Genomic DNA, 23,565 nt, shown 5'->3' with positions numbered 1-23,565 from the left:
ACACAGGCCATTGTGATGCCATGCTGATGCTGAAGGAGAGAGAAACTTGCCAATGTACCAGCCCACAGCTGCTGTTCACCCGAATAACAAGGAGACACTGCCTGGCACGCCAACACATTGCTCACCATGTTCATGAGAATTATGTCCTTTGCACCTTGGACCAGACTGGGGTTTCTTAACTTGCTTTTACTCTCCTGTTCCTGCATATTAGGTTCCCTTACCAGAGGTCTATAATAACAAGGTAATGAATCAACCACATTTATTTGTACACAAAAGGTAGGTAAAGGTAAAAGGTAAAGGACCGCTGGACGGTCAAGTCCAGTCAAAGGCGACTATGGGGTTGCGGCGCTCGTCTCACTTTCAGGCCGAGGGAGCCGGCGTTTGTCCACAGCCAGCTTTCTGGGTCATGTGGCCAGCAGGACTAAACTGCTTCTGGTGCAACGGGACACAGTGACGGAAACCAGAGCACACGGAAATGCCCTTTACCTTTAACCTTTACCAAAAAGGTAGTAACCCCAAGGCAGAAGTCACCACAAAGGCAATACAAGCATAGTTATATACTATAGCAAAGTAAAATCACCCACCCCACCCCTTCATTGTGTTGGTTTAACACAGTCATAGAGCATTATTTCAAGGACACCAACCAATTAGCAGTTTACACCTCCAGTAAGGGAACCTATTATCCCCCTATATTTCCTCCCCTGGCTTCACGGCTGAATAGGCATTTTTAGGAGATGGCTGCCTTCTAACTTCTGCTGGCTGCTGGTGGGAGCAACTCTGCCTCATGAGTGCAAGCGCTGGAGATGAGAAATCATCCATGAGACAGACAGCTTGGTAGGGATTTCAGCAATTTGCACAGAGAATAAAAAATAAAAATGCTACCTCTTGCACACATCCCTTTTACATGTAACAGGCAAGTGTAGCTTGATTGTCGATTTCGGTGTCTAGATTTCTGCACCAACTTGAAAACTTCCTTTCTATAAGTCTGTATGGAAAGTCGTATGCATTTTTGCAAGGAATTCTGCACATTATTTCCACTGATATGTGTATTTTTTTTTTCTGCACACCAGTCCCTAATATATGCTTTTCGTATGCTTTTTTATTGGAGAACTGCATCACAAAATTTGAAGAAGTGCGAATTTTGGAAAGATAGCTGTGTTCCTATTGATGTCCAAATCAGGTAAAGTGGCATTAAAACAGAATAAAATTCTCCCTTGTTTCTAGCTCTACCGCCTCCATTTAAAAATGAAATGAAATGAAACCACAGGGGCTATAATCTCGACTCTAGAGCAAAGCATCAACATTGAAAGAGTGGCATCTTGACTCTTTCCCTTTTGTAGTTCTTCTACATACACACACACACACACAACCCCCACAGATTCCCGCCTTCCTCACACCCTCTAACAACAAAGTAACAGTCTGTTGGTATTTGTAGTTTGGCTCCTGAATATATAAATTTCTTCTGTAGGAATATACAGCCACCAAGTCCCCTTAAACACAAAATCGCACAATCTAAATGGTTGCCTGAATGTTCAGATACCATAACTTATTAAAGTACTGGTGGCACTGCACCAAATGCCACAGCAGAAACATGCATTTTAAACACTGGATATTTCCTTCATACTTCAGTAGAGCTGTTTCCCCTCCTTGAAGTTGAATCCGTAGCCACTCAACCCAGTTGCAGAGTTCAGAGCAATAGATGCTCTGAAATGCATTTAACACAGCCCATTGTTATGCACATGAGAAAATGTGCGGTTGAGGCACGGTGGCTTTTAGTGGATGGTTCTCAATTTATTTCAGAAGCCTCAAGCACATTTAAACGACAACAACTCCAGCGCAGTCTTTGAGGGTACGTCAGGTGCAAGTTGCTGCAAAACAGGCTGGTACAATGACTCAGATTGACAATATGGGGGGGGGGGTGTACACACACAAAACACCAAACCATCTATCTCACATGAAAAAAGAATACTGTTAATGGTGTGTGAATGCTACCCTTCCCACCTCACAAGGCATCTCAACAATTTAAAATTATGCCCTCTGAAACTCTTGTAGTTGTTTCGCTTAAAAAGGGATACTTGAAATTTACCTCAAGTTTCTCTTCTGGTGAAATTTAGCAGCTCCCTAGAGGCGTGCAGTATACCCTTTGATGATTTTATTTTTAAGCTTTCCTCAACATTCCCGCAAATTTCAGCTGAGCAGGGCATTCATTTTATATTCATGTCAAATGTCATCAAGGCCCAATTTGGTGGTAACCAAGAAATGCAGAAAAGGTCCCTGAGAGATGTCACTCATATTGTTTCTTTAAAAAGTTTTTTGTTTAATGAATTTATGCACTGCCCTTTAGCAGACATTTCCTAACTCATTTCTCTTAATTTCCCTGAGAAATCCTTCATTTGTTTGGCCGAAGCATATTCATCGTTAAGTTTCACTTTACACAAAATTTAGTGGCAAATTTAACTATTGGTAGAAATATCACCCTGCAGTGTTGAGCAGCTTCCAACAGAATAGTAAAAACATGATAAAACATCAAACATTGAAAACTTCCCTAAACAGGGTTGCCTTCAGGTGTCTTCTAAAAGTCGGATAGTTGTTTATCTCCTTGACATCTGATGGGAGGGCGTTCCACGGGACAGGTGCCACCACCGAGAAGGTCCTCTACCTGGTTCTCTGTAACCTCACTTCTTGTAGTGAGGGAACCACCAGAAGGCCCTCAGAACTGGACCTCAGTCTCTGGGCTGAATGATGGGTGTAGAGACGCTCCTTCAGGTATACTGGGCCAAGGCCATTTAGGGCTTTAAAGGTCAGCACCAACACTTTGAATTGTGCTCAGAAACGTACTGAGAGCCAATGAAGGATGCCAAAAGCAGCTTCCAATCTGGTCTCATCAGTTTCACAACACCACTGACTTCTGTGGCTCCAGGGCGGTAGTTCTTAAATGGGGGGGTCTATGAATGATCAGTGGTCCCTATTCTTTTCTCAGGGGAGAAGCAACAAAGAAAATAAAAGTCAAAAATATTGAACTACAGTTTTCTTTGAAATGTCAACTACATGCTGAGGAAGCAGCCCATTTTTCACTTTTAAACTGAAAGGTTGCTTGCCTCTTCAGCTGTATATATTGCTGCTGCTGCTGTTGTAATAATAATAAAAAGAAACCCCTGCTGTGTACATATATGTTTCCTCTTGTGCTTGCATATGCCTTGGTTGGATTGAGTCATCTATATTTGACCATAGGTGAGAATATGAAGAGGTGTACTACTACAGTGGTACCTCAGGTTACATACACTTCAGGTTACAGACTCCGCTAACCCAGAAATAGTGCTTCAGGTTAAGAACCTTGCTTCAGTTTGAGAACAGAAATCGTGCTCCGGCAGTGTGGCAGCAGCAGGAGGCCCCATTAGCTAAAGTGGTGCTTCAGGTTAAGAACAGTTTCAGGTTAAGTACACACCTCCGGAATGAATTAAGTACTTAACCCAAGGTACCACTGTACAGGAGAAGAGCCCTCAATTAGGAAAACAAAACAACTGGCAAACAGACTTTTCCCCTATAGCAAATCTCTGTCTTCTTGCTTTCTATATACCGTAATCGTCTTCCTTTTTTTAGAAGGAGATAAAGGTAAAGGTAAAGGGACCCCTGACCATTAGGTCCAGTCGTGGCCGACTCTGGGGTTGCGGCGCTCATCTCTCTTTATTGGCTGAGGTAGCCGGCATACAGCTTCCGGGTCATGTGGCCAGCATGACTAAGCCGCTCCTGGCGAAACCAGAGCAGCGCACGGAAACACCGTTTACCTTCCCACTGGAGCGGTACCTATTTATCTACTTGCACTTTGACGTGCTTTCGAACTGCTAGATTGGCAGGAGCAGGGACTGAGCAATGGGAGCTCACTCCGTCGCGGGGATTCGAACCGCCAACCTTCTGATCGGCACGTCCTAGGCTCTGTGGTTTAACCCACAGTGCCACCCGTGTCCCATAGAAGGAGTTACCAAGCAACTAATGCTTTTTCTCTTTCCCACCTCTTTTTTTGCCTATATTTTATTTACATAACCCAAGTTACATCAAAATTTGTGAATATTGTTATTTCATTTTTGCTATTCCCCTTGAGTCTTGAATGAAAGGGAGAAAATGAATGGCTTAAAAATCAATAATAAAAATATAAGATTAATTAGGTCCCATGCAGGACATGTGGATCATCTTACTTTAGCAAAAACAATTGTAAACAGGAGCATAGTATACACAGCATTTCTGAAGTCCCTGTGCTTTGAAAGGACATTCATTTGCAAGAATTAAATATTCCTCCATTTAGGGCCCTTATTGATTTCAAAAAGTAAACAAATGCAAGTCTCTTTGATACATTGAAACTACCTTTTTAAAAGAACCTTTCAGCCAGTGAACCAACCTCACAGTAATTATTTCCTTCATGACCTTCCAAACATATAAAATTATCTCGGCAAGATCAACAAGAAATATCTAAGATGTCGCTTTTCCAGGTCTGGAAAGAAGGCTAATCACTATTTTGTTTCTATGGTTTTGGCAAACTTCCACTTTGCCAATTAGAAAATTTGCAAGGCCACCCCCAGAGTGGTGTTTTTTTAGGCGTGTGTTGAAATGTAACACCCCATTATTTGCTGCCATTTCCTCTCCCAGCCTTGACGGCAAGACCCAAGCCATTAGGTTGAGACTACTGCATGGAGGATGACCAGGAAAGACATGCCCCCTTCAGAATTACAGCAGCACCCCCTCTCCCTCCCAAAAAAGGCTTATAAAAGGATACAAACTGTGTGTAACTGATTACCCAAGCTATCGATGAATGCCAATATACCCAGCCCCTTTTTGACATCACAGCCTGTAAGTATTTATTTCTTAACTATAATAGAACCAGTGGCAATTAACTAATAGAACTTCTGCAACTAACATAATCAGCAACACTTTTGAATCATAGAATTGTGGAGTTGGAGGAAGAAGAAGAAGAGGAGGAGGAGGAGGAGGAGGAGGAGGAGTTTGGACTTGATACCCCTCCTTCATGGATCACTGTCTTGTCGTGGCAAAGGGGCCTGAATAACTCAGAGAAGCTATGAGCTATGCCGTGCAGGGCCACCCAAGGCGGACAGGTCATAGTGGAGAGTTTTGACCAAACGTGATCCACCTGGAGTAGGAACTGGCAAGCCACTCCAGTATCCCTGTCAAGAAAACCCCATGGACAAAGACAACAGGCATGTAAAAGTTATGACACTGGAAGATGAGCCCCTCAGGTCGGAAGGCGTCCCACATGCTACTGAGGAAGAGCGGAGGACAAGTACAAGTAGATTCAGAGCTGATGAAGTGGCTGGGCCAAGGCTGAAAGGTCGCTCAGTTGCAAATATGTCTGGAAGCCAAAGGAAAGTCCAATGCTGTAAAGAAAAATATTGCATAGGAACTTGGAATGTAAGAACCATGGACCTTGGTAAGCTGGATGTGGTCAAAAATGAGATGGCAAGAATAAATATTGACATCCTGGGCGTCAGTGAACTAAAATGGACGGGAATGGGCGAATTCAGTTCGGATGACCATCATATCTACTACTGTGGGCAAGAATCCCGTAAAAGAAATGGAGTGGCCCTCATAGTCAACAAAAGAGTGGCAAAAGCTGTACTGGGATGCAATCTCAAAAATTATAGAATGATCTCGATACGAATGCAAGGCAGACCTTCTAACATCACAGTAATCCAAGTTTATGCACCAACTACCAGTGCTGAAGAAACTGAAATTAACCAATTCTATGAAGACTTACAACACCTTCTAGAAGTGACACCAAAGAAGGATATTCTTCTCATTATAGGTGATTGGAATGCTAAAGTAGGGAGTCAAGAGATAAAAGGAACAACTGGCAAGTTTGGCCTTGGAGTTCAAAACGAAGCAGGGCCAAGGCTAATAGAGTTCTGTTGAGAGAACAAGCTGGTCATCACAAACACTCTTTTCCAACAACACAAGGGATGACTCTACACACAACTAAACAACAACAATCCCGCCTTTCACTCCCCTTAAGGTGTCTCAAAGCGACTAGCAATCTCTTCCCTTCCTCCCCCACAACAAACACTCTGTGAGGTGAGTGGGGCTGAGAGACTTCCAAGAAGTGTGACTAGCCCAAGGTCACCCAGCAGCTGCATGTGGAGGAGCGGGGAAGTGAACCCGGTTCACCAGATTACGAGTCCACCGCTCTTAACCACTACACCACACTGGCTGGAAGGGACTCCAAGAGTCAACTAGAACAAACCCTTGCAATGCAGGCAATCTCAGCTAGATCATACATGATAGATGGTCCTCCAGCCTCTGCTTCTGAAGCTTACAAGGCCTCTCCGCTGACAGTGGAAATCACACTTGTATCCAGTTTCCTAATGGCTGCATTTATTATACTGGCATCTGCACATACCATATTTTTCCGTGTATAACACGCCCCCATGTATAAGACAACCACTATTTTTGGGGAGTCCAATTTAAGAAAATGGGGGGAGATGGCCCAGAGTTGTTGAGCTTTTTTGGGGGGAATGCATAGCATCACTCACCCGGCTTACAAACGCTGTCAATTGCATGCAACGCTGAAACCGCCCCAAGCTTCTGCCCGCTCACAACTAGCAGCCGGCAATTGCAAGAACATTTGTCACAGCAGCAGCCAAGAGGAAGAAGAGTTTGGATTTGATATCCCGCTTTATCACTACCCGAAGGAGTCTCAAAGCGACTAGCAATATCTTTTCCCTTCCTCCCCCACAACAAACACTCTGTGAGGTAAGTGGGGCTGAGAGACTTCAAAGAAGTGTGACTGGCCCAAGGTCACCCAGCAGCTGCATGTGGAGGAGCGGGGAAGCGAACCCAGTTCACCAGATTACGAGACTACCACTCTTAACCACTACACCACACTGGTGTAGCCAATCCAAAGCAGCCCTCGCCACAGTCACCACTCACCCACCCAATCGCCGCTGACAAGCTCCTGCTTGCGGCTCCAACCAATCACCCGTCCCCCCTCTGCAGTACCCATGTATAAGACGACCCCTGATTTTGAACATTATTTTATAGTAAAAAATAACAACTCATCTTATACACGGAAAAGTATGGTACTTCACAGCATTGAAGAAGAGGCTCCCTTGCCCTTTCAGACACTTGGGGGAAGGGGGTTTTGCACAGAAGATCTACTTATCTTCAGGCTTTAGAAGGGAATGGTCCTTGTCTGCTGGAACTTTTAAAGACATGTTCCTCTGTCTTAGGATCAAGAGTTATGTTGAGGATAGCTCAGCTGGGTAGAGTGTGGTGCTGATAACACCAAGGTTGCAGGTTCAATCCCCGTATGAGACAGCTGCATCTTCCTGCCTTGCAGGGAGTTAGACTAGATGATCCTCAGGGTCTCTTCCAACTCTAGTACTCTACAATTCTACCTTCTGCAAGGTAAAAAGGCAAAGGTAAAGGACCTCTGGACTGTTAAGTCCAGTCAAAGGCAACTATGGGGTTGCGGCGCTCGTCTTGCTTTCAGGCCGATGGAGCCAGCGTTTGTCCAGAGACAGTTTTCCGGATCATGTGGTCAGCATGACTAAACCACTACTGGCGCATGAAGGACCGTGACAAGTGCCAGAGCGCACAGAAACACCATTTACCTTCCCACTGGAGCGGTACCTATTTATCTACTTGCACTGGTGTGCTTTCGAACTGCTAGGTTGGCAGGAGCTGGGACAGAGCAATGGGAGCTTACCCCGTCACGGGGATTTGAACCGCCGACCTTCCAATCGGCAAGCCCAAGAGGCTCAGCTGTTTAGACCACAGCGCCACCCGTGTCCCCTCCCTCAGCAAGGACAGCATCCTGGTCAACAAACTGCAAGACTTCCTATGGTATTGAACTGTAAGTGTAATTGCTAAATCTTAAATCACTCTTAAGATAGCTTTATGGTTTCTGATTTTTGCTGCCATTGACAATATTTGCCACAATTCAAGGGTCTGAAGGGACATCAGCCTTACATCTGATGCTTCAACAGAGCAGTGAATAATGCAGTCCATATACTGTCGCTTTTGTGATAATATGCTTTCATTTTCCAGTGGATCCATCTTTACAACAGGTATTTCTGTATTTAACCTGTGCTTTTTTTCTGCAACTTGTTTCTATCTTTCCTCAGACTTCTTCCTTCCCTTCTTTGTTCCAGCAAACTCTTCTCCCTATCATCGTAGAAACCAGACTACAGTACCTTTAAAGGGACAAACTTATAAAAAGAATTATGGAAGCAGCAGCCGCTGAGGCTATTATGAATGCTAAAAAATATTGTATTATATTTTAAGAGTCATGAAGTGATAACACTGTACCATTTGTAAATAAAAACATATGCTTATTGAACAGTTGCTGAACTCACAAGAACACAATCCAAGGTTAATCAATCCTGGGCATCTCTGATTAATGGCTATTGAGTTACAGAGCTACAAAAGACCTCACCCTCAGTCAAAGCAGGCCAGGGCCACCACTACAGTGAAGCAGCTGCCTCAGGCGGCAGATGCTGAGGTGCAGGACAGGGCCAGAGTTTGTGAGTGCCATGTGCCCCGCCCTGTTCCTCCCATGCTAGCCTGCTAGCCTCAAGTGCAGTGAAAGACTCTGTCCTTTCACCAGCATTGGGGTGAGATTCAGCTACCAGTCCAATCATCTTCTGTATGTGCCTGGGGGAGAGTGCCATCTTGTCATTTGCCTCAGGCTGCAAAATGTATTGAGCCAGCCCTGAAGCAGACAGGGGGGTGGTTCAAAAAGTATCTACATGGTGCTTAGAGAATAACTTGCACCTAAATATTAGCAAGTCACTGCAGATGGTGACAGCAGTCATGAAATTAAAAGACGCCTGCTTCTTGGGAGAAAAGCAATGACAAACCTTAAAAAGCAGAGACATCACCTTGCCAACAAAGGTCCGTATAGTTAAAGCTATGGTTTTCCCTGTAGTGATGCATGGAAGTGAGAGCTGGACCATAAAGAAGGCTGATCGCAGAAGAATTGATGCTTTTGAATTACGGTGCTGGAGGAGACTGTTGAGAGTCCCATGGACTGCAAGAAGATCAAAGCTATCCATTCTGAAGGAAATCAGCCCTGAGTGCTCACTGGAAGGACAGATCCTGAAGCTGAGGCTCCAATACTTTGGCCACCTCATGAGAAGAGAAGACTCCCTGTTGGGAAAGATGGAGGGCACAAGGAGAAGGGGACGACAGAGGACGAGATGGTTGGACAGTGTTCTCGAAGCTACCAGCATGAGTTTGACCAAACTGCAGGACACAGTGGAAGACAGGAGGGCCTGGCGTGCTCTGGTCCATGGGGTCACGAAGAGTCGGACATGACTAAATGACTAAACAACAACAACAACAAATATTAGCAAGACAAAGGAGATGGTGTTGGACTTTCGGAGGAAGAGAGGAGAACTAGCCCTGTTGTATATCAAGGGGGTTGTCGGAAGAGAGTCTCTTCCTTTAAATTCACCTTAGTGAAGACCTCACTTGGAAAAACAATATAAGGCAGGTGGTTAGGAAGGCCCAAAAGAGACTCAATTTTCTCCGGGTCTTGCGAAAGAACAATGTCAAACAACAATTGCTGACCTCCTTCTACCGGTCCACAATAGAAAGTGTCCTCTCATATTGTATCACAGTGTGGTATGTTGGCTTGACAGCCACGGACAGAAAGTCTTTACAGAGGGTGGTGAACACAGCACATGATATCATGGGCTGTCCCCTGAGCCCGCTAGATGACATCGCAAGGGATTGTTGCCTTAGGAGAGTGAGGAAAATTCTCAGGGACGATTCACACCCCGGCCAGCACCTCTTTAATCTTCTACCCTCGGGCAGGAGATATAGAAGTATAATGAGTTGTACCAACAGGCTAAAAAACAGTTTCTATCCGTGAGCTGTTAGGCTGCTGAACGGAAAATAATATAGTGCAACTGACTTTCAGGGTTGGTGTGTTGTGCGACAAGCACACAGAGTGCAATGAGATTGAGTGTTTGTGGGGGGGGAGGGAGGCTCGGTTAATTTCATTGTACACAGGCTGTACATTGACAATAAAGGTATTGCTGTTATTATTATTACTTAGCTAGTTAGTTGAATTATGGTGCTGGAGGAGACTCTTGAGAGTCCCATGGACTGCAAGAAGATCAGACCTCTCCATTCTGAAGGAAATCAGCCCTGAGTGCTGACTGGAAGGACAGATCCTGAAGCTGAGGCTCCAATACTTTGGCCACCTCATGAGAAGAGAAGACTCCCTGGAAAAGACCCTGATGTTGGGAAAGATTGAGGGCACAAGGAGAAGGGGACGACAGAGGACGAGATGGTTGGACAGTGTTCTCGAAGCTACCAGCATGAGTTTGACCAAACTGCGGGAGGCAGTGGAAGGCAGGAGTGCCTGGCGTGCTCTGGTCCATGGGGTCACGAAGAGTCGGACACGACTAAACGAATAAACAACAACAACAGCTAGTTAGACCAGTGGTCAGACTCCATAAAAAGCGGATTGAAATGTTCCATATTTTCACCATCGTGGACTGTAAAATTTCCCCAGTGAATGTTGATGACAGGGGTCTAATGTGCATTGTATGGCCTTCTGGGGATTCTCCTGACAAGGACACTGGGGATATTGGAAAGAGTGTTACTGTTTGCATGGCATGCTATAAGCAGGCTCAGTTTTCCAGAGTCCCTAATGAGTCTTCTATGGTAAAATGCTGTCCCCTCAAAGACGGTTTGGGACTCTGATACGCAGTGTCATTCCACTTCGAGATCTCTCATCGCTGTTGATGGCTTTCTGAATCTATTCGGAGCCAATTTGGAATCTAATTTGAGTCTCTCCTGCTACATAATTGATTGGAGTGCTTTTGGATAAGTGAAATTCAATGATGTTCCCTTGAAAAGTCTTTGTTAATGCAGCCTAAGTAAAAAGCACTTAGGGGATGAAGCTGAAATTGAACAGGAAGGAAAGGTTGACGATTGGGTCAAACTTCCCTCCAGCTGCCAGAATTCGGAAATATGAGATGGGACAGAAGCAGAAGGGGCACTCTGGAGTACAGAGAAGGTGATAGATCTCAGTAAGAACTGAACAACGCTCAAAAGAGTGATGTCATTCCAGCACTCACTGAACTTTATCACATTGGACCAAGAGCATATTTTGAAATGCCAAAAACTTAAGTAACACTAGGAATTTATTAAATCTTCTGTTCCCCAGCCATTAATAATAATTTTCTGGATATTAGAAGGAAAGCTCTCATGTCCCTAGATGTCAGTGACAGCATATTGTCTTCAGTTTTCTCTCTCTTCTTTTTATTTTACAAACTTTTTTTTTTTAAAAAAAAAATGCTTTCTCTAAAACCATGGGCCCGCTAAGATACACTGGACTGAATCATGCTAAAGGTAAAGGGACCCCTGACCATTAGGTCCAGTCGTGGCCAACTCTGGGGTTGCGGTGCTCATCTCGCTTTATTGGCCGAGGGAGCTGGCATACAGCTTCCGGGTCATGTGGCCAGCATGACTAAGCCGCTTCTGGCGAACCAGAGCAGCACACGGAAACGCTGTTTACCTTCCCGCCAGAGCAGTACCTATTTATCTACTTGCACTTTGACGTCCTTTCGAACTGCTAGGTTGGCAGGAGCAGGGACCAAACAACGGGAGCTCACCCCGTCACGGGGATTCGAACCGCTGACCTTCCGATCAGCAAGTCCTAGGCTCTGTGGTTTAACCCACAGCGTCACCCGCGTCCTGAATCATGCTTAGTTCCCACTAAAATGAATTATACTGATCTTGTCAAGACGTAACTTTTCATAATGTTTTCAATGAAACCTAGAACGTGTTGGTTAAGGTGTGGTGTTGATAATGCTAAGGTTGCAGGTTTGATCCCCATATGGGACAGCTGCATATTCATGCATTGCAGGGGGTTGGACTAGATGATCCTCAGGGTCCCTTCTGACTCTACAATTCCATGATGTCATGAAGAAGAGTCCTGCTGCCAGTGGCCCATCTAGTCCCCAATTCTGTTCTCACAGTTACCAACTAGATGCCTCTGGGATGCCCAAAAGCAGAACCTACCAGTACGTTTCTGAACACAATTCAAAGTGTTGGTGCTGACCTTTAAAGCCCTAAATGACCTCGGTCCAGTATACCTGAAGGAGCGTCTCCACCCCCATCACACTGAGGTCCAGCTCTGAAAGGCCTTCTGACAGTTCCCTCGCTGCGAGAAGCCAAGTTACAGGGAACCAGACAGAGGGCCTTCTCAGTGGTGGCACCCGCCTGTGGAATGCCCTCCCACCAGATGTCAAAGAGAAAAACAACTACCAGACTTTTAGAAGACACCTGAAGGCAGCCCTGTTTAGAGAAGCTTTTAATGTTTAATAGACTATCATATTTTAATATTCTGTTGAAAGCCACCCACAGTGGCTAGGGAAACCCAGCCAAATGGGTAGGGTATAAATATTACTACTACTACTACTACTATTATTATTATTATTATTATTATTATTATTATATAACCTGATTGCAACAGCACTCTCCTCCTGCAGTTTCCAACAACTGATAGATGAAATCTTTCCAGATGACTTCTTTACTGAGCACTGACTTCACTCTGACTTGCTTGCAGGGATGCTGGATGACATGACAAAGCAAGTATCATCCCACACTTTCCAACGCCTTTTCCTATCACTTTCCTTACTGCAAAAAGTCTGATTGTTTGAGGAAGTGAGTTTGTTGTTCAAGACCTCCCTATCAACCATAATTGTACAATCCAATTTTGCTGGTATGTGATTAAAGGTAAAGGTAAAGTGACCCCTGACCATTAGGTCCAGTCGTGGCCGACTGTGGGGTTGCAGCGCTCATCTCATGTGGCCAGCATGACTAAGCCACTTCTGGCAAACCAGAGCAGCGCATGGAAACGCCGTTTACCTTCCTGCCAGAGCGGTACCTATTTATCTACTTGCACTTTGACGTGCTTTAAAACTGCTAGGTTGGAAGGAGCAGGGACCGAGCAACAGGAGGTCACCCTATCGTGGGGATTCAAACCGCCGACCTTCTGATCAGCAAGTCCTAGGCTCTGTGGTTTAACCCACAGCGCCACCCGCGTCCCACCCAAATTAAATCCCACCCAAAAACAGGGACATTCTCGAAGCACCCTTAGTGGCAATGGGAATTTAATAGGGATCAAATCCATGGTTACTCTTTTAAGCGGCCCCCTACAGATATTCCCTTGATCCAGGATAAGAAATTAACTCAGCAGTGGAACGCCAAGTCAACCATGACAGGATTGCAATGCTGTGTAAAACTCAACGCTCCCAGCTTCCTTCAACCCACATTTGTCTTTTGAGGTAGTTTCGCCAAATTATGCTGAATGTTTGGAGCAACTGGGGTGGCCATATTATGGACAGGTCCAAAGGACCAGTCAACTGAGCAAAAGGGAGTGTTGCTCTGCAGTCCTGTTTGCAGCCCCTGAGAATGACAGCCTTCAGAAGGTCAAGGATTCCCATAAGCTGCTTTTCAGAGGTTTGCAGGGTTTCCGACAGGAGACGGAGTTTAGCAAGCCTTTCACTTCATGTAGAGGATCTTTGGATTCCAAACAATTGATTCTGGAAACCATTTTTGTTTTATACATAGTAATTGTATCCAGAAATTTGAGACCATCAGATTCTTGACAGAATTGGAAGAACAACAATTATTGACTCTGGCTCTTTCCTTTTCAGGTCTGGGGAACCTCAGGCCCAGAGTACAAATACCTCCAAGTTTTCCCCTCAGAGCTGTGCCTACCCCTTCATTCCACCCTCAAATGCTTTCACTTGGCTAGGAATGCGCTTTTGAATATATGGCCACGGCACTGTCGCCACCTGTTTACATGGTAAGAATGATGTATATCTTTCTCTGGTTGCAGATGCCAGCTGGAGAACTGTCTTCACAGAAACCTTGTGACCTTTTCCCAATAAGTAAGTATTTTTATGCTGCAGACACCAATTAAGGTTATGGGGTGAAAGTCCGGAAACACCGGTCTTGAAAGACCTACATTGGCTCCCAGTATGTTTCCGAAAACAATTCCAAATGTTGATGCTGACCTTTAAAGCCCAAACGGCTTCGGTCCAGTATACCTGAAGGAGCATCTCCACTCCCATTGTTCAGCCCAGACACTGAGGTCCAGCTCCGAGGGCCTTCTGGTGGTTTCCTCACTGGGAAAAGCAAAGTTATAGGGAACCAAGCAGAAAGTCTTCTCGGTGGTGGTGCCCGCCCTGTGGAATGCCCTCCCACCAGATGCCAAGGAAATAAACAAGTGTCTGACTTTTAGAAGACATCTGAAGGCAGCCCTGTTTAGGGAAGTTTTTAATTTTAATGCTGTATTGTGTTTTTAATATTCGGTTGGGAGCCGCCCAGAGTGGCTGGGAAAACCCAGCCAGATGGGCAGTGTATACATTATTATTATTATTATCATCATCATCATCATCATCATCATCATCATTATTTCTACACTACTTTGATAGAGTTGTGGTACACACATGGTGAACAAGCAAACCCAGTGAAGCCTAATGGTTTCTCTCTGTCCCAACTAAACAATTTTTGAAACATTCCGTTACCATCTAGAAATGCATTTATTTTATTTTATTTATTTATTTATTTATTTATTTATTTATTTATTTATTGCATTTGTTGAACAAATCTAGATCCTGAATACTATCAGTTTCAGAATTTCAAAACTTGGCAGGTTTGATGCAAAGTTGTCAGGATTCAGAAAAAAAAAGTTTGTAAATCATAAAACTACCAGATGGGGTCACCTGGAGCAATGGAGCCTCTTTGCGATGGGCGTGTTTGCTTATATGCCTTTTGCCAACAAAATTCAGCTGCCCTTCAGCACCTTATTGTGCAGGAAAGACTAAACCAATTTACAAGTGAAAAGGACAAGCAAAACAGTGGCCCAGGAATGAGACTCAATAAATGGCCACAAGAAGCCTCACTAAACCAGAGAAATTTGCCTGAGAGAAACCATTCTGAAAGCTGAGGAGGATGCAAAACTTTAAACACACTCTGAAGTGTGTTCCCTCTAGAAAAAGCCATTGCTTTGTCATTTACAGGCAGTGCTTAATTGGATTACCCTTGATCTTAGCCAAACTAAAATAAGATTTTTTCCTTATTTTGAAAGCCAAGAAATCTTGACATTTGGATTAACACCTTCTCCTTCTTATTGTACCCCGAGGAACATGGAATTGATAACTTTAAAAAGGGGGGTGTATATATATATATCTGATCTAGCCATGTTATACAAAGGAGCTGTAAGTGGGTTTGACTCTACTGAGGTGCAAATTCAGCCCATCCATTAACTGGTACCCAGAATGAAAAAACAAGTACCGTACCTGCTAAATAGGTACAGTTGGAAGGTATGAAATAAGGGGAGGCAGCACTGGAAAGGCAGCACAGGGTGCCTTGGGGTAGCTTGGAGACAAGAAAAGGCACTAGTGGCTCCCTATAATAAAGAAAGAGAAAGAGCTCACATCAACTTCTGCTTCTTGCAAGGGATCATAACTTAAAGACAGAAAAAAATCCCCCTCAAGTTACAAATAGAGCTGTTATGTACTGAGTTGAATAGGATCCAAAATGCAGCAGTCTGATTGGTCCTAGAACAATGCAGCAGTATGATTGGTCCACAGGAGCCACCCAATCCAGCTCCAGGTGGAAGTGAATCCGCAACCTGATTGGCCTACAGGAGAATCCCGGAATTAGCCAATCACGTGCGGCCCATTGTGTAAATAAGGTATATAAAGCAGATATTTTGGGGGAACTTTCATTCCTCGCTACTATGAGCTGAATAAAGAGCATGAAATCCACACTCAACTCTGAGTATATTTCAACAGTGGTACCTCTGGTTGCGAACGGGATCCGTTCCGGAGGCCCGTTCGCAACATGAAAAGAGTGCAACCTGAAGTGCCGTATCTGCACAGGTGCACGGTGCGATTTGGGGATTGTGCTCATGCGCGAAGTGCGATTTAGCACTTCTGCGCATGCGTGAGCGGTGAAACCCAGAAGTTACCCTTTCTGGTACTTCCAGGTTACCGCAGGACATGAAAGAACGTAACATGAGGTATGACTATATAACAAGCATCTATAAATCGGCTCTAGCGGTGTGAATTTATACTACAGTGGTACCTCAGGTTACATACGCTTCAGGTTACAGACTCCACTAACGCAGAAATAGTACCTCGGGTTAAGAACTTTGCTTCAGGATGAGAGCAGAAATCATGTAGTGGCGACGCGGCAGCAGCAGGAGGCCCCATTAGCTAAAGTGGTGCTTCAGGTTAAGAACAGTTTCAGGTTAAGAACGGACCTCTGGAACAAATTAAGTACTTAACCTGAGGCACCACTGTAATGAAGAACACCCGATCAGCTTTGCAATTCCTCGAAATTAATCCGAGACCTCATTTGCGGGAAAGAGATTGAAGGAAGCTCAAGGAAAACACCTTAAATAATGTTAGGTGGGAATCAAGGAAGCAATGTTCTGTGGACAAGAGCAAGAATAAAGCTGATACGAAGCAGTGAAAGATTGCCTTTTTATTTTATTTTTTTATTTTTTAAAGTAATAAACCCTCCAAAGAAACAGAAATCCCTCTTGTTTACTGGAGAGGATTAAATCCCTGCGATAGTTTCACAAGGTCATTTCAGGATTACATGCTTACTGGCACATGCATGCTTTTGAGAGACACCAAGGGAGAGAGCCTGCAAGCCCTCTGTATTTCAGAGCGCCGCAAAGAGTTAATTGTGTAGCTTCACATTGGCCAGACAGAATGTGAATAGTCTAATGTTAAGAGCTCCAAGTCCACTCCAAAATTCCACATGAAATTCTCCCCAATATACAAAGTGCCTATTTATTACGGCGCTAATATTTCTCTCTCTAAAAAAAAATAAAAAATAAAAAATCTGGAAAGCACATAAGAATAAACTGGATTGGAGAAGTCGCACTGTTTATTCATTTCTGCAGCATGCCCAGCCTAGACCCCTCCTCTGAAAGGAGGTAATGGGATGCTCCCCCCCAAGAGTCTACACAGCCACCCACAGAGGTTGTTCTTTCCTGCAGTATCCCTCCAAGCTCTCGTTGCTCTTTGCCAACCCTTAACCATGTACAAATCACCAGCTGAAAAATGCAAGGACACACCCCCTTTAAAAAAAGAAAATCATTTGCTCAGATACTGAAGCAACAGCTGCGGAGTGGCCATGTATCCTTCTTTATGGAAGATAGTCCTCTGTTTGAAGGGAGAGCAGGTGCCGTGAAGTTGTCCGTCAACAGTTAGCAGTACTTAGGGGGACCATAGGTAAAGGGTAAAGGGGACCCCTGACCATTAGGTCCAGTCGTGACCGACGCTGGGGTTGCGGCCCTCATCTCACTTTATTGGCCGAGGGAGCCAGCGTACAGCTTCCGGGTCATGTGGCCAGCATGACCAGAGCAGCACATGGAAATGCCGTTTACCTTCCCGCAGGAGTGGTACCTATTTATCTACTTGTACTTTGACATGCTTTCGAACTGCTAGGTTGGGAGGAGCAGGGACTGAGCAACGGGAGCTCACCCCGACGCGGGGATTCAAACCGCCAACCTTCTGATCGGCAAGTCCTAGGCTCTGTGGTTTAACCCACAGCGCCATAGCCTAGGCCTTTTAAGCAGAAGGTCGCAGGTTCAGAATCCTTGCTAGCATCTCCAGGAAAGGCTGGGAGAGAGTTCGCAGTAGCTGGACAACAGACCGAGCAGGAATATATGGGTCACCCGGTCAGTCTTCTGCACTATGGTGAAATGTATTGCATGGTTTTGACCTATAAAACCTTAAACGGCTCAGGACCACAATACCTCAAGGACTGCCTCTTTCTGTATGAACCTACCTGGACCCTTCTGAGCCCTCCTCGAGAAGTCCGGAGGGTGGCAACATGAGAACGGGGCTTTCTCTGCAGTGGCTCCCCGTCTGTGGAATGTTCTCCCCAGGGAAGTTCACCTGGTGCCTTCATTATACACCTTTAGGCAAAAACATCCCCTTTAACCAGGCCTTTGGTTGATCTGATTTATATCCTGTGTCCTTTTAAAATGTGTTTTTTTTTGGGGGGGGGCTGCTGGGTTGTAGTTGTTATTCTGATTATGTATTTTGTGGTTTTATATCTTGATTTTATTCTGTGAGCCGCTCTGAGACACCCTGATATACGGCAGTATATAGATTCAATAAATAGCAATAATAATAATAATTTCTACTTAAATTCTAGTTGTTGTTGTTGTTTAGTCATTTAGTCGTGTCCGACTCTTCATGACCCCATGGACCAGAGCACGCCAGGCACTCCTGTCTTCCACTGCCTCCCGCAGTTTGGTCAGAAAATTCTAGTAAAGATGTGTAAATCTGCAGCATTACATATAAATTAGCATACTGAAAAATTAATGCAAATCAGAATCCTGTTCTATTTTGCCTTTGCTGATGCATTTTTTGGGGGGGTCCCTCCTCATCCCTTGTATAGTTGTTGCGTTTGTTTGTCTGTTTGTTTGTTTTTTGATAAGTCTAACAAGGCCTCCTGAGAGTTGCTCTTCACTTTTACCAAAATTATACTAGCAACTTTACAAACAACAACAAAAACTATGCAGCTAAACAATACTGTAGATTTGGGGGATTAACTGATAAATGGCATTCCAGGCCCATACATCTGTCTGCTGAAAGCTTGCAAATAACAGTGCAGTACAGGGGTACCTCGGGTTACATAGAATCATAGAGTTGGAAGAGACCACAAAGGCCATCAAGTCCAACCCCCTGCCAAGCAGGAAACACCATCAGAGCACTCCTGACATATGGTTGTCAAGCCTCTGCTTAAAGACCTCCAAAGAAGGAGACTCCACCACACTCCTTGGCAGCAAATTCCACTGTCAAACAGCTCTTACTGTCAGGAAGTTCTTCCTAATGTTTAGGTGGAATCTTCTTTCTTGTAGTTTGGAACCATTGCTCCGTGTCCGCTTCTCTGGAGCAGCAGAAAACAACCTTTCTCCCTCCTCTATGTGACATCCTTTTATATATTTGAACATGGCTATCATATCACCCCTTAACCTCCTCTTCTCCAGGCTAAACATGCCCAGCTCCCTTAGCCGTTCCTCATAAGGCATCGTTTCCAGGCCTTTGACCATTTTGGTTGCCCTCCTCCGCTTCAGGTTACAGACGCTTCAGGTTACAGACTCCGCTAACCCAGAAATAGTACCTCGGGTTAAGAACTTTGCTTCAGGATGAGAACAGAAATCGTGCAGCGGCAGCAGGAGGCCCCATTAGCTAAAGTGGTACCTCAGGTTAAGAACAGTTTCGGGTTAAGAACGGACCTCCAGAACAAATTAAGTTCTTAACCAGAGGTACCACTGTACATCAGAAATCAAAGAATCATTGAATTGTAGAGTTAGAAGGGAATCTAAGGATCATCTCATCCAACCCCCTGCAATACAGAGATATGCTGCTGTCCCATACGGGGATCACACCTACAACTTTGGTGTTATCAGCACTAGGTTCTAACCAACTGAGCTATCCAGAAATACAAAGCCCATGACTATTATTATCTGGAAATCAAGCATGATTTCCTAAATCTCACATTCCTGCTATGATGTGGAGAGCCAGAATGGAGAGCCAGTGTGGTGTAGTGGTTAAGAGTGGTAGACTCGTAATCTGGTGAACCAGGTTCGATTCCCTGCTCCTCCACATGCAGCTGCTGGGTGACCTTGGGCCAGTCACACTTTTTTGAAGTCTCTCAGCCCTACTCACCTCACAGAGTTTGTTGTGAGGGAGGAAGAGAAAGGAGAATGTTAGCTGCTTTGAGACTCCTTCGGGTATCAAATCCAAACTCTTCTTCTTCTTTTCTTCTGAATGTGACTGGGACTGGAGACCTACATACAGTTATGAGTAGGCCCCACTGGACTTCTGGATAAATCTCCATAGACTCAACATCTGTGAGGAGTTGCTGGCAGAGTCTTCAGGAGGGAGAAAGGAGGAGTGGAAGGTGAAGAAAAGCTCCTTTAAAAGTTCCTTTAAAAATGAGAAAGGGGGGTTTTCAGGACGAGTGGTGCAGCGATAAAATTGCTACCACATTTGCAAAGCTAAGCAGGCTCCGCCGTGGTTCCAAATTGGATGGGGCACCATTTGTTGAGATTTCTGCAGTGCAGGGGGGTTGGACTAGATGATCCTTCCAACTCTACAATTCTGTAACTGGTTTGATTAAGGAGAAGCACATTCTTTATTCTGTCTTAAGACTATGAACAGATACAGCCAACCTTTCTTTTCCACACTACACTGCTCTGTTTACCATCTAGCCTGATGAAGAGTACTGGGGAAATGGAAAGCTTGCACACCATTTTGTGACATTTTGGTTGGCCAAATAAAGGTATCGCCCTAATATTGACCTTGGAATTTTTCTTAATTTTTCAGCATAGCTACCTTGACTTTTCACGTTCAGCAATTTATTCATATGATATCCTGTCCTACCGGTTTGCCATTTTCTTTTTTCTTTTCTTTTTAAAATCCTTGCAGCAATTTTTCCTATTAATCATCAAGTAAATAAATCCTGTGAGGCAACTTAGGCCACTCACTGTCTACTAAGCTAAATCCACCCAGTGGGTTTCCTAGTTATACCCAGTGCTTTTTCTCTATTAAAAAAAATGTTTAGGGGTACTCTCATTTTGACTCAAGAAAATCACCATTTTATAGTTCACGTCGGGGGAAATAAATACACTAAATAAAACAAAACTGACCAATCACCATGCTAGATTCCAACTCCTACTTCACACATTAAACGCTCGCTTCTGTCTGAGACTCAGGAAACATTGTGACAGGAAATAAGGCTGCCATCGGGGGTAGCAGTAGAACTGAGGATTCACCGTGCTAGAGAAGAAACTAATTTGTCTTAGATTTTTAGTTCCTTCTCCCATTAGATTCACAGAATGTTTAGGGGTATGCGTACTCCTGCGTACCCCCAGAAAAAAAGCACTGGTTATACCAGGATTTGGAACTGGGTTTCCTGCATCCAAACATAAGATGTCATAACATCACACACTCCCAGATCCTTAACCCGTGCTTTCATCTGCAAGCATTTACAGTGGTACCTCAGGTTACAGACGCTTCAGGTTACAGACTCTGCTAACCCAGAAATAGTATCTTGGGTTAAGAACTTTCCTTCAGGATGAGAACAGAAATTGCATGGTGACGGCATGGCGGGAGTGGGAGGCCCCATTACCTCAGGTTAAGAACAGTTTCAGGTTAAGAACAGACCTCCAAAACGAATTAAGTTCTTAACCTGAGGTAGTACTATATATTAGAAGGTAAAAAGGTAAAGGGACCCCTTACCATTAGGTCCAGTCATGACCGACTCTGGGGTTGCAGTGCTCATCTCGCTTTATTGGCCGAGGGAGCAGGTGTACAGCTTCCAGCTCATGTGGCCAGCATGACTAAGCCGCTTCTGGCGAAACCAGAGCAGCGCACGGAAACGCCATTTACCTTCCCACCGGAGTGGTACCTATTTATCTACTTGCACTTTGTGCTTTCGAACTGCTAGGTTGGCAGGAGCTGGGACCGAGCAACGGGAGCTCACCCTGTTGCGGGGATTTGAACCGCCGACCTTCTGATCAGCAAGTCCTAGGCTCCGTGAAGATATGAAGGTAAGCAGAGACAAAGACATACAGATACAAAAAGCAAGAGGGTTGTAGCAGGGATCCTATAAGAGTATCCTGAACTTCCCCATCTCAGAAGAACAGAAGAAGAACCTGCTATATTAGGCCAATGTCCCATCTTGTTCGGCATCTTGTTCTCACAATAGACAACCAGATACTTACAGGAACCTCACAATCAGCATCCAATCACAATAGCACTCTCCCTGCCCCTGCCCTCTGCTGGGATCTCATCATGCATGATGTCACAAGCACTGTCCAACAGGGACTCACGACTCTCATACAGCCACATACCACAGAACACTTGCAGTGGTAACAGGTTTGCTGGTAGGGTACAGATATATACAGTGGTATCTCGGGTTAAGTACTTAATTCGTTCCAGAGGTCCGTACTTAACCAGAAACTGTTCTTAACCTGAAGCACCACTTTAGCTAATGGGGCCTCCTGCTGCCGCCGCGTCGCCAGAACACGATTTCTGTTCTCATCCTGAAGCAAAGTTCTTAACCCGAGGTACTATTTCTGGATTAGTGGAGTCTGTAACCTGAAGCGTATGTAACCCGAGGTACCACTGTATTGTGATGAGTTTGTGGGTGCCAGACTCCTATAATCCTAGCAAGTGTTAAAATCAGCTCATCAAGACAGGCTATCTTTCTGATAAGGGAATCGCCTGGGCCATTAAGAGAATAAAGAAAAGGTGAGGGGCCATTAAGAGAGCAAATGAAAGGGCGCTCTGTGTCAGATGGCAAATGGGTGGGCTTCCTCCAGCTCGGAGATGGTTAGAAGGTTAAAGCCCGAGTTGGAAGCAGAATTTAGTGTGAGTGGCCTAGAGAAAAAAGCTGCAGGCTGTAAAGGGGGGGAGAGAGAGAGAGAGAGAGAGAGAGAGAGAGAGAGAGAGAGAGAGAGAGAGCCATGGCTGATTTCTGCTTGAATCCAAGGCTGCAGCTATGGGAGAAACAAGACCATTTGGGGATGTTAAGGCTGTGAACCCCACCATTGTAAAGGTAAATGTACCCCTGACTGTTAAATCCAGTCACGGACGACTCTGGGGTTGCGGCGCTCATCTCGCTCTATAGGCCGAGGGAGCAGGCGTTTGTCCACAGACAGCTTCTGGCGAACCAGAGCAGTGCACGGAAATGCCGTTTACCTTCCCGCCAGAGTGGTACCTATTTATCTACTTGCACTTTGATGTGCTTTCGAACTGCTAGGTGGGCAAGAGCAGGGACTGAGCAACAGGAGCTCACTCCGTCACGGGGATTCGAACCACCAACCTTCCGATTGGCAAGCCCTAGGCTCTGTGGCCACCTGCATTGTAGACTCAGGTTATATATGCATGTGTAAATAAGCCATATGTCCTAAAGACGCCACAGTGTCTGCTGTGCCTCATTCCCAAAAGGAAACACAAACCCGGTGTAAGCTCCTGGAACCCCTGGAATTTTGCACCGCTCGGGGGTTGGGGTGGCATCCAACAATATGATCTTTGAGTGTTCAGAAAACACACTGTGCTCTCATCACACGTGCCACTTAGTAGGAAGACATCCAGGTCGTGTGCAGCAAGTGAGTAACCATGGTGCATTTATTGCATGAAAAAAATATATGGAAAAGCAATAGAAGTATAAGCTATCACATGCCAAGATCAGACTCTGGCAGCCAGTGTGGTGTAGTGGTTAAGAGCGGTAGTCTTGTAATCTGGGGAACCGGGTTCGAGTCTCCGCTCCTCCACATGCAGCTGCTGGGTGACCTTGGGCCAGTCACACTTCTTTGAAGTCTCTCAGCCTCACTCACCTCACAGAGTGTTTGTTGTGGGGGAGGAAGGGAAAGGAGAATGTTAGCCGCTTTGAGACTCCTGAAGGGGAGTGAAAGGCAGGATATCAAATCCAAACTCTTCTTCTTCTCTTCTTACAGAGCAGAAAGCAGTTATAGGGGAGAAGAGGAGTGTG

The 23,565-nt window shown here is 44.9% G+C and overlaps 1 protein-coding gene and 1 long non-coding RNA gene across 4 annotated transcripts in view; one reads left to right on the top strand and one right to left on the bottom strand.

Annotated features, from left to right (window-relative positions):
• Positions 1-23,565, bottom strand: part of FGF18 (fibroblast growth factor 18) — a 142,201-nt gene that overhangs the window by 68,335 nt on the left and 50,301 nt on the right. Inside the window, exon 1 of one of the 3 annotated variants that reach the window (XM_079970084.1) lies at positions 21,642-21,726. The exons of the other annotated variants lie outside the window; for them this stretch is intronic. The gene's annotated coding sequence lies outside the window, so the exon portion shown is untranslated. Of the gene's footprint in view, positions 1-21,641; positions 21,727-23,565 lie in introns of those variants that run through there. 3 annotated transcript variants of the gene reach the window in all.
• Positions 39-14,516, top strand: LOC307212761. Its single transcript, XR_013837188.1, has 4 exons — positions 39-241; positions 1,071-1,180; positions 13,683-13,834; positions 14,466-14,516. It is a non-coding gene; the product is annotated as an uncharacterized lncRNA (long non-coding RNA).

The sequence above is a fragment of the Podarcis cretensis genome, assembly GCF_951804945.1.
Source record: "Podarcis cretensis genome assembly, chromosome: 3".
In the NCBI taxonomy this organism is placed as follows: domain Eukaryota; kingdom Metazoa; phylum Chordata; class Lepidosauria; order Squamata; family Lacertidae; genus Podarcis; species Podarcis cretensis.
This window is presented reverse-complemented; position numbering and strand designations above follow the sequence as displayed.